Source organism: Ctenocephalides felis, unplaced genomic scaffold (genome assembly GCF_003426905.1).
Source record: "Ctenocephalides felis isolate EL2017-DRISC unplaced genomic scaffold, ASM342690v1 CF-g0.4_SCAFFOLD_02821, whole genome shotgun sequence".
Classification (NCBI taxonomy): Eukaryota; Metazoa; Arthropoda; class Insecta; order Siphonaptera; family Pulicidae; genus Ctenocephalides; species Ctenocephalides felis.
The window spans coordinates 1-13048 of NW_020538975.1; the positions used below are offsets into that span (position 1 = coordinate 1).

A 13048-nucleotide genomic window follows, 5' to 3' on the forward strand; every position below is an offset into this window, starting at 1 on the left:
GTTTATAAACTTTCATTATTTTACTATATAAATTAGTTAGTAAATTATAAAAACAAATTTATTAGCTATTATTTACTATCGTCACTAATAATTTTTTTGTATTTGTTAAAATTATTTTTATATTTTGTTTTAGTTTAGTTTTTATCAATTTAGTAACATTTGAAAAAAAAATAATAAAAATAATATAGTTAATAAATAAAATAATAGTTAATAAAAAAAATTACACTATATAATTTATATATTGTTGAAATTTTATTATACACTATAACAATATTTTTTTGTTTACCTACTAACTAATTCACTAATGACTTAACTACTTTGAAATAAATTTAGTTAATACTATTTTAATATAGAAAACTATTTACTATTATTAACTAATTTTTAAATCGTTCACTATATTTTTTAATAATTTTTTGCAAAATAATTTGCACACAACAAATTTTTTTAGAACCCAAAACACTTCCGGAACATAAACTATACCGGAATAAACTATTCTTTTAAAACTTTAAACTATAACAAACAAATTAGTTTATCAAACTATTTTCCATTTAACAACTTTTTTATTATAAAGCACTATTATTAATTATTCTAACAAATTTCTAATTAAATTTCATTTAAATAATTTTCCCGGAGTTCCGTCCCATCCGGCATCCGGCACGCCACTGTCCACCGGGATGCACTCCGGAATCCCTTTCGCGATTTTACTCTACGCGAAAACGGGACAGCAATATGAAACGACAGAGATGAGACGACTGTGCGAGCGGAACGGCAGTACATTTTGTATGTGCGAGAACGAGACAGCGCTAACGCGCATGCGGGTAAAGGATATATACAGAAATAATACTCAAGGTATAGGCGAGTGAGATGGATATATGGTTTGTGTATAGAGAGTGTGTGAGTGCGAGCGAGATGCATATACAGTGTAATAATTATGATAGGTTTGTTTTTGTTTTGCGTTGAACAGTGTTGGTCGAGATTAAGGGTTGTTTTGGGGCATATCGGGTTGCTGTAGGGCTTTGGGGTAAAAGACAATATTACAGACAATTTATTTGTGCATAATTTTGTCATATGCCTCATTCATACTAAACGAATGGTTTAAAAGTTACATGAGTTTAAAAACAAAAAAATTTCTTGGTATACTGCGTTCCAGTGCAAGAAGGTGCGCTGTATGCGTGAAATCTGACGAAAGTTGAAGTTTGTATTGAAACAAGTATAGTTTTGTACTTGAGATTATGAGGTGCTATTTTAAAGTACGGGGAGTTGCTGTAGGACGTAATGATGTTAGACAAAATTGTGCACAATTTATTTGTGCACAATTTTGTCATACACACCATTCATACTAAACGAATGGTTTTAAAGTTATGACGTGTACACTTTAACTTGTAATACAACTTTGCTTCCGCCGTTTTGCCAATAGGAATTCATTACAATAACGGCGGAAGCAAAGTTGTATTCGTGGTATATTTTCAAATGTATTTTAAAGTACACCGAGTTGCTGTAGAGCTTTGGGGTAAAGGACAAAATTGTATGCAATTTAGTTGTGCATAATTTTGTCATACATATCATTCATACTAAACGAATGGTTTTGAAGATATCACGTTTATAATACATTAAGACACTTTAACCTTTAAGAATTGGGTGTACAACTTTGCATCCGCCACTTTTTCAATACGAATTATTTACACTAACGGCGTGTTATATACGATATTCATACTAAACGAATGGTTTTTGAGTTATAACGTCTATAATACATTAAGACAATTTAACATCTAAGTATTAGGTCTACAACTTTGCTTCCGCCGTTTTTCCAATACGATTTCATTACAATAACGGCGAAAGCAAAGTTGTACTCGTGATATATTTTCAAATGCATTTTAAAGTACTCCGAGTTGCTGTAGAATGTTATAATGTTAGACAATTGTTGATAATTTAATTCTGAACAAATTTCTGATCACATCATTCATTCTCAACGAATGGTTTTTGAGTTATAATGTCTATAATACATTAAGACAATTTAACTTGTAAGTATTGGGTATACAACTTTGCATCCGCCGCTTTTTCAATACGAATTCTTTACACTAACGGCGGTAGCAAAGTTGTATCCGTGGTATATTCTCAAATGTATTTTAAAGTACACCGAGTTGCTATAGAGCATTGGGGTAAAAGACAGTATGGTGCATAATTTATTTGTGCATAATTTTGTCATACACACCATTCATACTAAACAAATGGTTTTAAAGTTACAAGCGTTGCAACAAAAAAACGTATTCGGTATACTGCGTTCCAATCCAGGATGTCATCGTGCGCTGTATGCGCGAAGTCTTAGAAATGTCGAAGTTTGTATGGAAACTGCTGTAGTTTGGTACTTTGGATTATTAGGACGATTCAAGTGGTATTTTAAAGTACAACGGGATACTGTAGGTCAAAATGATGTTAGGCAATATTGTTTATTAATTAATTCTGAACAAATTTCCCATACACATCATTCATACTAAACAAATGGTTTTCAAGTTATGACGTTTATACTAGAAACATGTATTTTTAAAAAGTTTTAACCGTTAGTTTGTTTCTAGTAGTATTTTTAAGTATACCGAGTTGTTGTAGGGCTTTATAATATTAGACAAAATTGTAGATAATTTAATTTTGAACAAATTTTCTATACTCACCATTAACATGAAACAAATGGTTTTGCAATATTGTAGATAATTTAATTCTGAACAAATTTCCCACACACACCATTCATATTAATCGAATGGTTTTAGAGTAACAAATAATTTAGTAAATAGCACTATTTTATTATACATATTAATTTATGAATTATTAAAAGCAATTTATAAGTATACCAAATTGCCGTAGGGCTTTAGAATGTTAGAACAATTTATGCAGTATTTTATTATAAACAAGTTTCTCATACACGCCATTCATATTAATCCAATGGTTTAGAAGTTACAGAAGATTTACTGAATATAAGCAATATTTTCCCAAATTTTCTGATGAATTTAAAATATTGCATTCTTGGGTTTAATAATTTTGGGTTAAATTATACTATATATAGTACAGGCTTTAAATTGGGTCAAGATATACTTTAATATGTCTACTATGACAACAAATACTGAAATAGTTCAAACTTCTTGTAATTTATTTATTAAAAATAATTAAACAAATGACTACATAATTTTTCTACAAATATAAAATATTGGATTTTCTGATTTCGCGTTTGGATAAATTGACTTTTTTTAAAATTATACTATATATATAGTACAGGCTTAAAATTGGGCCAAATTATACTTCAATATGTCTACTCTGACAAGTAATACTAAAATTGTTCAAAAATTTTGTAATTTAGTTATTAAAAATAATTTAAACAAATTACCACAAATTTTGTAATTAATTTCAAATATCACATTATTGGGTTTAAGAATTTTTATAAGTTATACTATTTATAGTACAGGCTTTAAATTCGGTGAAATTATACTTTAATATGTCTACTATGACAGCAAATACTAAAACTATTGAAATTATTTCTAATTTATTTATTAAAAATAATTTAAACACATTACTACATTTTTTCTACAAATGTAAAATATTGCATTTTCTAGTTTGGCTTTTTTTTGTAAATTATACTATATATAGTACAGCCTTGAAATTAGGACAAATTATACTCCAATATGTCTACTATGATAACAAATACTAAAATAGTTCAAATTTTTTGTAACTTATTTTTTAAAAATAATTTAAACAAATGAACACAAGTTTTTTGTTGTATTCAAAATATTACACTCTTGGGTTCAAGAATTTTTGTAAATTATACTATATATAGTACAGGCTTGAAATTGGGACAAATTATACTTCAATATGTTTACTATGACAAAAAATACTAAAATTGATAAGTCGTTTTGGAAAATTTTAAAATATTAATAATAATTGCAAAATATAACATCAATTTCAGTACTGACTGAAATTGATGGACATACATATTTAGGAAGCTCCTCAGAACGACCCGTTGATACTAGAGTGTTATAATTTGAGTAAGTTACTTGTCAATCCATATACTGTGACAACAAATACTAAAACAAATAAGTCTTCTAACAAAAAAGAAAATTAGGAACAATTGTTCACACAAACAATATTATTTTCAAAACATACACTTCAATTTATTTTTGAGTACATTTTTTATAATTTTTTTTTTCATATTTTGTTTTAAATTTCCCCCAAAAATTTAATCCAACATAATTTCCAGACACTTTACATCCGGAAATTCCTTTCCATTCCGGAAATTCTTCCGGTCGATGAGAGGACGAGATAATTTTCTTCCCTTTTGTGCGTTTGTGATGTAAAAATATTTCAATTTGCAAGATAAAAAAAATATTTAGTAAAGTAAAATATTAAATTAAATTAAATGTTAGTATTAGATGTGTCGATAAGTATTTGTTGTCTTAGTAGAATTGAAGTATATTATAACCAATTTTCAAGTTTTAACTATAAATAGTTTAATTTATAAAAATTGTTGAAAATCACACTATTACTTTTTCAATTCATCAAAACAAATTTTGTATTATAAAAATTTGCTAGAAAACTCATCGATTTTAGTATTTGTTATCATAGTAGACATATTGAAGTATACAAAGCCCAAGTTTCATGTCTTAACTATAAATAGTATATTTATAAAAAAATCTTCAAACCCCAGACTAATATTTCAATTTTATCAAACCAAAGGCAAAAAATTTTAGGACATTTATACAAACTATCATTTATACTTCAAAATTTACAAAGAACACTAATCGATTTTAGTATTTGTCATCATAGTAGACACATTGAAATATACTACGACAATTTAGAAGCCATTCATTTAAAATATTTTTTAAAATAAATAATTTGATAGAAAACTCATTGATTTTAGTATTTGTTATCATAGTAGACATATTGAAGTATACAAAGCCCAAGTTTCATGTCTTAACTATAATTTATATATATGTAAAAAAAATCTTAAACCTCTATCAAATATCTTGATTTCATCTAGCCAAAGCAAAACATGTTTGGGACATTTATACAAATTATTATTTGTACTACAAAATTTACAAAGAACACACATTGATTTTAGTATTTGTTTTCATAGTAGACACATTGTAGTATATTATTGCAAAGTTTCGAGTCTTAACTATAAATAGTTAAATTTATAAAAAAAACCTAAACCCCAAACTTATATATCGATTTCTTCAAAATAAATCAAAAATGATTGAGACATTTGTACAAACTATTATTTATACTACAAGATTTAAAAAGAAAACTTACCGATTTTAGTATTGTAATAGTAAACATATTGAAGAATATTGTGACAAAGTTTCAAGTCTTAACTATAGATAGTATAATTTATACAAAAATGTTGAAAACCACACAATTACATTTTTAGTTCATCGAAATCAAATTGAAATTTAGGAACCATTTATTTAAAATATTTTTTATTACAAAAATTTGTTAGAAAACTCATCGACTTTAGTATTTGTTGTAATAGTAGACATATTGAAGTATGCTATGACCAAGTTTGAAGCATTAACTATAAATAGTATATTTAAAAAAAAAATCTTTAAACCTCACACTAATATCTTAAATTCTTCAAAATAAAGCAAAAATTATTGAGACATTTATACAAACTCTTATTTATACTACAAAATTTACAAAGAAAAGTCATCGATTTTAGTATTTGTCGTCATAGTAGACATATTAAAGCATACGGCAAAGTTTCATGTCTTAACTATAAAAAGTACAGTTTATAAAAAATCTTCAAACCCCAGGCTAATTTTTAAATTTTATCAAATCAGAGCAAAAAATTCAGGGACATTTATTCAAACTATTATTTGTACCTCAAAATTCATAAACCAAGATCAACGATTTTAGTACTTGCTATCATAGTAGACACATTGAAGTATATTACCACCAAGTTTCAAGTCTTAACTACAAACACTTAATTTCCTAAAAATCCCCAAAACCCAAAACTACCATAAATTCTCCAGCACAAAATCTTACAATCTTGTGGTCGTAACTATGTTATAATAATTTTTGCATCAAACAGCAAAGGAATTTGTTCATCTAGTAAACAATTAGTTAAAATTCCTTTCAACTCAGTGTTCCTCAGTGTTTGTGGTTAAAGCTGCAAAGTTTAGATTTTTGGAAAAAATTGTTTAATATGTCTACTATGATAACAAATACTAAAATCGATGAGTGTGATTTGAAAATTTTGTAGTATAAATAATAGTTTGATTAAACGCCCCAAAAATTTTGCGCTTTGGTTTGACGAAATTAAAATATTAGTGTGGGGTTCAAGGAATTTTTATAAATGTACTATTTATAGTTAAGACTTGAAAGTTGGTCATGATATACTTTAATATGTCTACTATGACAACAAATTCCAAAATCGATGAGTCTTCGTTGTAAATTTTGCAGTATATAAAATAGTTTGTATAAATGGCCCCAAGTTTTTGTGCTTTGGTTTGATGAAATCAGGATATTATCTTGGGGTTTAAGAATTTTTTATAAATGTACTATTTCTAGTTAAGATCTGAAACTTTGCCATAATATACTTCAATATGCCTACTATGACAAAAAATACTAAAATCGATGACTTTTTTCTGTAAATTTTGTAGTATGAATAATAGTTTGAATAAACATCCCAAAAATGTTTGCTTTAGTTTGATGAAATTAAAATATTGGTGTGGGCTTTAAAGATTTTTTATAAATGTACTATTTATAGTTAAGACTAGAACCTTTGTCATAATATACTTCAATATATTTACTATGATGGCAAATACTAGAATCGATGAGTGTTCTTTGTAAATTTTAAAGTATAAATAATAGTTTGAATAAGTGTCCTAAAAAGTTTCACTATAGTTTGATTAAATTAAAATATTAGTCTGGGGTTTAAGAAAATTTTATAAATGTATTATTTATAGTTAAGACCTAAAACTTGGTCATGATATACTTTTATATGTATTCTATGACTACAAATACTAAAATAGATGAGAGTTCTTTGGAAATTTTGTAGTATAAGCAATAGTTTGTATAAACGTCCCAAAAATGTTTGCTTTGGTTTGTTAAAATTAAAATATTACATTTGGGTTTAAGATATTTTTTACAACTATACTATTTCTAGTTAAGAGTTAAAACTTGGTTGTAATATTCCTTAATATGTCTACTATGATGACAAATGCCAAAATTGATGAGTGTTCTTTGTAAATTTTGTAGTATAAACAATAGTTTGAATAAATGTCCACACATTTTTGCTTTGGTTTGATAAAATATTACTCTGGGATTTAAGGTTTTTTTGTAACTATACTATTTATAGTTAAGACTTCAAACTTTCTCATAATATACCTTAATATGTCTACTATGACAACAAATACTAAAATTGATAAGCTTTCTTTGGAAATTTTGCAGTATAAAAAGTAGTTTTACAAAATGTCCGAAAATGTTTTACTATAGTTTGATAAAATTAAAATATTAGTCTAGGGTTTAAAATTTTTTTATAAATGTACTATTTATAGTTAAGACTTCAAACTTGGTCATAATATACAATAATAAGTCTACTATGACTACAAATACTAAAATCAATACATTTTCTAAGAAATTTTCAAACTATTAACAATTTACTGAAAAAATGACTTGCACCAATACTAAAGTTGCTTATTCAGATAAAAGAATATGCCGTTTTTGAAAAACGGCCCTCAGTGTACATTTTCTATCCAACAAATTTGTAAATTGAATATATTTACCTTCAATATGCCTACTTTGACTACAAATACTAAAATCGATAACCCTTTATACAAAATATCGATATAATAATACTTTTATCAATCAAGTACACAGTGCAATAATTTTTAACGATTTCTAGTAATGATTTTTAAGGAGTTGTTGAGGACGCACCGTTTGTATTATCCACTTGTAATTTGTACAAAATATTCTTCAATATGTCTAGTATGACAACAAATACTAAACTTGATGAGTCGTCTTGCAAAATAATAAAATATTATCAACAATTGCAAACAATAACATCGATATAGTATTGACTGAAATCGATGGACATACATGTTTAGGAAGCTCCTCAGGATGACCTGTTTATACTAGAGTGTTGTAATTTGAGTAAGATACTCCTCAATGCATATACTAGCACGACAAATACTAAAACCGACACATCTTCTAACAAAATATTGAAATATCCATAATTTATTCACTGACATACATTCCCTGATTAATACAAAAGAAACACAGATTGTTATATTTGATGAGCTCTCCAGGACGTATTTATGACTCAAGTGTGTTGTAATTTGGTTGAGTTATACCCTAATATGTCTAATGTGACAACAAATACTAAAATTGATAAGTCGTCTTGCAAAATTTTAAAATAATAATAATAATTGTAAACAATGACATCGATATAGTGTTGACCGAAGTCGATAGATATAGATGTTTAGGAAGCTCCTCAGGATGAACTATGGGTACAACTTGTACCCGTACCCGTACCGTACAAGAGCACTGTAATTTGAGTAAGTTACTCTTCAACCTCTATACTATGACAAAACATACGCTAAATTGTTTAAATTTAGTATAGTAATGCACATTTTAACAAAACTCTCATAATTCTTTCTACCAAGTTTGTAAGAGTGGGTGGCGGTGGAGGGATGTAGTATTACTCGTCGTACTACTCGGTCGGTCGGAAGTTGGTTTTGCAAACCGGAAATGAAATCTGTTGTGTTCTGTTGGATCCGAAACAACCCCCAACCCCTGTCCCATGGTCTGTGCACCCTCCCACAGAGCCCATTCTGGGGAAATGTAATTATAACTAAGACTGTCAAGTGGGAATAGAATTTGAATTGTTTAAAAAGTAGTTTTTGAAGAGATCTGCAGGACGCACCGTTTATACTACGACTTTGTAATTTATTTAAATTATACTTTAGTATGTTTACTACGACAGCAAATACTGAAACCAATGAGTCTTCTAACAAAATCATAAGCAAAAATTAATTTCCAATCAAAATACAACAATGTAGAAAGTTGAATAAATAAGATAGTGTCATGTTTAGAAAGCTCTGCAGGATGCACCGTTTGCACTACAAACTTCTAATTTACACAACTTATACTTCAGTATGTCTACTATGACGACAAATACTAAAATTGATAGTTTTTATACGAAAAAAGTAAGAAAACAATAATTCTTTTAAAAATATCCCGAGCAAAACAAATGTAATATGTATGAGAGTGTCATGTTTAGAAAGCTCTGCAGGACGCACCGTTTGTACTACTAACTTGTAATTTACACAACTTATACTTCAGTATGTCTACTATGACAACAAATACTAAAATTTGTAATTTTCATACTAAAAATGTAAGAAAAAAATAATTCTTTAGTAAATACCCCGAACAAAACAAATGTAATATATATGATAGTGTCATGTTTAGAAAGCTCTGCAGGACGCACCGTTTGTACTACAAACTTGTAGTTTTTACAAATTATACTTCAATATGTCCACTATGACGACAAATGCTAAAATTGATAACTTTCATACCAAAATTGCAAGAAAATGAAATAATGAATTTGTGCAAAATTGAAATATGTATAATATGGTCTACCGTGGCGAACTCGACACCAACTTCGTATACTTTAAATTAACAAAAAAAAAAAATATTAGAAATCGATTACAAGCCTATTGATTTACCGAGTCTTTTACTACAGGATTTGGATAGTTCACGTCGAGACCTTTCATTTGATACCCAACATGCCTATATTTGAAGTAAAACTTCTTAACTCATATTTGACCAGCTGTACTATATGTAGTATACAAGTAGCTTTAATATGTTACTAATTTTCGACAGCGTTTTTGTATCATAAATATTCAAGGTACGGAACTATGGCCAAATATGAGTTTGTGCAGAATTTTATTGGCTACAAATCACCTTAAGACAATTTAGAGGTTACAACACTAGTTTAGCAGTTACGAGTCAAAATTTATAAACGTATACATACGATTATTGATTAAATATAAAAAATATGAATTTTTGGAAAAAAAACGTGAAAATAGCCCTAGATAAGTACATTCTAATGAACATCTTTAACACGAGGCAGTGTTTATAATGTGACTGTTCAGGAGCAATTTTCAGATTTTGACCAAAAACTATAAAACATAGCTTTTTTTTGTTGTTTTCGTTGTTCAAGGGGACGATCAAATTTTTTTCTCTGTATTTAAGTTTATTTGTCAGTAAAATCGCTTTGGGTATTTAAATTTATCATCTCTTATTTTAATTTGATCGTCAGTAGAGTCAGTAGAGTCCCTTTGAGATTGCTAGCCAGTAAAGGCCTTTTTTATCTTTTGTTTTAATTTGCTCGTCAGTAGAGTCCCTTTTTATTTTTTGTCTTATTTTTAAATTGCTCATTAGTAGAGACCCTTTTTCGTTTATTTGTCTCATTTTCAATTTGCTCGTCGGTAGAGTCCCTTTTTTATTTAGCTTCTTTTATAATTTGCTTATCAGTAGAGTGCCTTTTTCATTTGTTTGTCTCATTTCCAATTTGCTCGTCAGTAGAGTCCCTTTTCTATGTTCAGCTTCAGTTTCAAGTTAAGATTAAAATTTTGCAAATCGGTGTGCTTTAAATTTGCGTTCAAAAAAACATGATTGTGAATTATGACATGACAACAGTGATATTGAATTATGACATTTTGTGTTTGTACGGAACCCGGTACGTTTACTAAGTGTGTGCATATGGTATTTGAATTTAGCTCGTCGAGACCTTTTATTTGATACCCCACATGCCTATATTTAAAATGACAACATTTGCTCGTTAGTAGAGTCCCTTTTGCATAAACTAGCAATTTTGTCTCTTTGCTTCCCTTAGAGTTTCCTTATAGTCAATGTTTATCTCTTTTTTCAGTTTGCTTGTCAGTAGAGTCCTTTTCTTCTTTAAATTAACGTGCGGTCTTGTTTTAAATTATTTGCCAGTAGAGTCCCTTTTTATCTTTGGTTTCAATTTGCTCGTCAGTAGAGTCCTTTTTGTCTATTATTCCCTGCTAGGACTAATTTAGCAGAGTGTAGGAACTAAATCGCTCCACGGTGACTCTACTGACTGTCTGACTCATCACCGGTCATTAGTCATTAGTCATTAGTCATCATTAGCGTGTGTTTTCAAGTGCTTCCCTCTATCGAGTCGAGTCTCAAGTGGATCGAAATGAACGCATCGAGATTGCCGCTGTTAATAATAGGCCCATATTGTGTATCCATCGTGAGGAATGTGGGGGCAGGGTATAGAGGGACGGGACTATATTGATCAAGTCCAGCACTGACGAGTGTCTAGGTTGAGGAAAAGGGACTGTACTGACAAGCAAATTGAAAAAGAGGCAAACAAATAAAAAAGGGACTCTACTGACGTGCAAATTATAAAAAAAAACTAACGAAGATCAAATTATAATATAAACTTAATAATATAATAAGGTTTAAATATAATTTTCAAACACCGAGCAGCGTCGTTCATCTATATTATATAAATGTTAAAAATATGTATATCTAAAAATTACATTTTGTTGTTCATACACAAACTTTTTTGAAAAAGTAGTCAAAATATTTATAAAAGAGAAATACCTGAACAAAACTTTACTCCTAACAATATATATTAATTTCATATATAATTCCATAAATTAACTTACATTTACACAAAACGAAATCAAACCCAATCAAACTGCAAAAGTCTTATTATTAATTAAATGCTCCAACATAATTGTATTTTAATATCTTGATTTTCCATGAATAGCACATCACATTCATTAATCAATCACACTCTCAACCAAATGCAATCAAATTCATTTACAAGTACTAGGTAATCAAATCTAGGTAAGCGTAAGTGTATTAAAGGATAATCAACTATGATTTTCATTATATAATATTTAGAGATACTGAGGCTTCGGGGCTCTGATATGGAGAGTTTGGATTAGACGCTGGTGGAGTTCCCGAAGGCGTTTGCAATGACGCAGTTTCATTGGCAATAACTCGCTCGATGTGACAAACCATTAATTCGGCGAGAGTTATGTCGGCACGAGAAACGGCGCAAAGATCCGCAAGGGCGCATTGCGATGATGGAAGGTTCAGGCCTCGAACAGCGGCGCAAACGCAAGCGGTGGCAAGGAGCGAAGGAGCGGCCTGCATAAATTCAGGTTCAGTACAGCAGACAGACACCAAGGCGTGAGCATGACGTTTGGTAAGGCGGCTTTCATGTCCCCATGGCATTCGCTCGATTAGGTGATCAACAAAGTCGAAGCCAGTAATCGTATTCGAGTTCCAGTTCAGCTTGGTTAGAGTTAACACTTCCATGGTCCTAATTTCTTCAGGGGCGACACTATGATCAGTATAAGCGCAAAGCAGATGGATGGTCAAATTGTGGCATTGACAAATCTTGGTGGAAACCAGTAAAGCTGTTGCACCCACAAGTTGAAGTTGTTGACGAGGAATGTCGCATACGCACAAAAAACGATCCATGAAATTAACAGCTAGAGGAAACACTTGTTCTTCGCAGTGTTGCTCTTCACACACCTCCAACATCCATGTGGTGACAACTTTCCTCATGAAAGGTAGCAGATCCCCCTGGAAATTGGCAAAGTAATTCATGCGGGGGATGGTGCTCCCTTCCAACATCAGCATGTTATTCATGACTCTGGCGTCTTTTGTCAAATTCTCGTCAACTTCAGCAAAATTGCAATCCACCCGTTCGCCAAATGGGGCTTCGGGGCACAAAAGATTGACATTCATATTTATGTAGTTAAATTAAAATTACGGAAACAAAAAATAATATGTAATCCACCCCAACACGCCACACCGAGACGGTGGAGTTTTTCTGTGATTTTCACCAAATGGAAAATCCTTAACAGCACCAAACACAGACACACACGTTGTTTATAACAAATTGTTTTTATAAATATTATTATATATATATAAAATAACTTAAAATTAATTTAATTAGTTGCAAGCACACATGAAGTATTAATGATAAAGGCACACAAAAATCAGTTCAATGTTG

At 29.6% G+C, this 13048-nt stretch overlaps 1 pseudogene; it reads right to left on the reverse strand.

Annotated features, from left to right (window-relative positions):
• Nucleotides 1-11910: 11910 nt before the first annotated feature.
• On the reverse strand, nucleotides 11911-12780 carry LOC113381341 (annotated as a pseudogene).
• Between the last annotated feature and the right edge of the window lie 268 nt (nucleotides 12781-13048).